This window comes from Austrofundulus limnaeus, unplaced genomic scaffold (assembly GCF_001266775.1).
Source record: "Austrofundulus limnaeus strain Quisiro unplaced genomic scaffold, Austrofundulus_limnaeus-1.0 Scaffold293, whole genome shotgun sequence".
Lineage (NCBI taxonomy): Eukaryota > Metazoa > Chordata > Actinopteri > Cyprinodontiformes > Rivulidae > Austrofundulus > Austrofundulus limnaeus.
In genome coordinates this window covers 706,194-707,623 of record NW_013952695.1, presented here as the reverse complement: position 1 = coordinate 707,623, position 1,430 = coordinate 706,194, and the positions used below count along the sequence as shown (strand labels likewise).

Genomic DNA, 1,430 nt, shown 5'->3' with positions numbered 1-1,430 from the left:
TTTTTTAATTGCAAAATGTTTTATTTTATTTTTTTATTTTTGTGTTTTTTTCCTCTCTTTCTTATTTTACTGTTGGATGTTGTTTTGTTTTTATTGTTTGATGGGACTACAGATGTAAATTAGCCTTAGGCTAAATCTGGTGCAATGCATCAAATATGTTTTTATTGCACACTGTCCCGAACAAATAAATCATAAAAAATCATAAATTTAACAGTGCTGGGCGGTATACCGTTTTGTACCGAAAACTGTTATATATTTTTGTTACATGACTTTTCTGAATACCGGTGTAAATATCCTGAATGTGCGGAACGTTTCGTCGCGGCCGCCAGTGAACTGTTTCCCTGGGGACATGTTTCCACGCAGCACTGCTAAGCACATTAGCATGCTAACGTTACTGTTGGAACAACTGGCGGTGGATGGTGTGTTTCAGCCACTTATATGGTCTGACGTAGAAAATAAAACCCGTTTTCACCATCGCTGAATAGTAAACAACTCCTCAGTGTCGTGCACAGTTAGATTTAACGCGCTACGTTATAACAGAGATGTTATTGCATGGAGACTCTAGCGTGCTTCTATTGTGAAAAGCCCGGGTAGAAGTAGATTTGTAATGTAGCGAAGTTGACTGGTGTGCAAAGTGAGTCATCCTTTTAAGTTTTATTAGCACACAACAATAGACCAGATAATGATTTTTTTCTCAACCCTTCACGATCGGACCTAAATGCATGAATAGTGTCTACAACCAGGCAAAGAAGAAAAGACGTGAGTATTTCTCAAGTGAGTAATTCTTAAGAGGAGGGAAACAGTGATACAGACGTACAAAAACATAAAAGTCAATAAGCAAAGTTTGTACATTTTTTTATCAGCTGAGCTGTGAGGAAAAAAATACCGTCAATTATCGTGAAACTGGTGTAATTGTTGAAAATACCGTGATATAACATTTGGGTCATACCGCCCAGCTCTAATTTAACAGTTTATTTGTTAGAGAGCGTGGAAAAGTACTTTTACTTCTACTTTCCCAATTTTGTGAACAGTTTTATGACTTTTACTTAAATAGTTTTCTCATCAGTGATATTTTTTTTTTTTGCCAAAGTCTTTTTCTGTTAAGGTATTTTTACTTTACTTACTTATTTATTTTTCTAGTACTTTTATAGACCTTTGCCGCTGACAAAACTGAAATAAATGTATTCATTCATTCTCTGCATGCGCAGGAAAAAAAACAACAACAAAAAGTCAAATTGAGCGACAAAAGTGCAACAAGAGTTGTCGCAGCCTGAGCCGGAAGTCTCCGTGCTGCAGAGGCTTCACGTCAAACGGCAGCGAAAACGTCGAGACTAAACTCTGGTGGCCCCTCGGCCTGTAAAATTCCACCGGTCCTGGCGGGGGTCTCTGTGTGGGAGGGGGGGTCTCTGTGTGTGTGTGTGTGTGTGTGT

At 38.3% G+C, this 1,430-nt stretch overlaps 1 long non-coding RNA gene across 1 annotated transcript in view; it reads left to right on the top strand.

Moving 5' to 3' along the window:
- LOC106526763 (uncharacterized) overlaps window positions 1–1,430 on the top strand; it is a 14,503-nt gene that overhangs the window by 8,504 nt on the left and 4,569 nt on the right. The window lies entirely within an intron of this gene.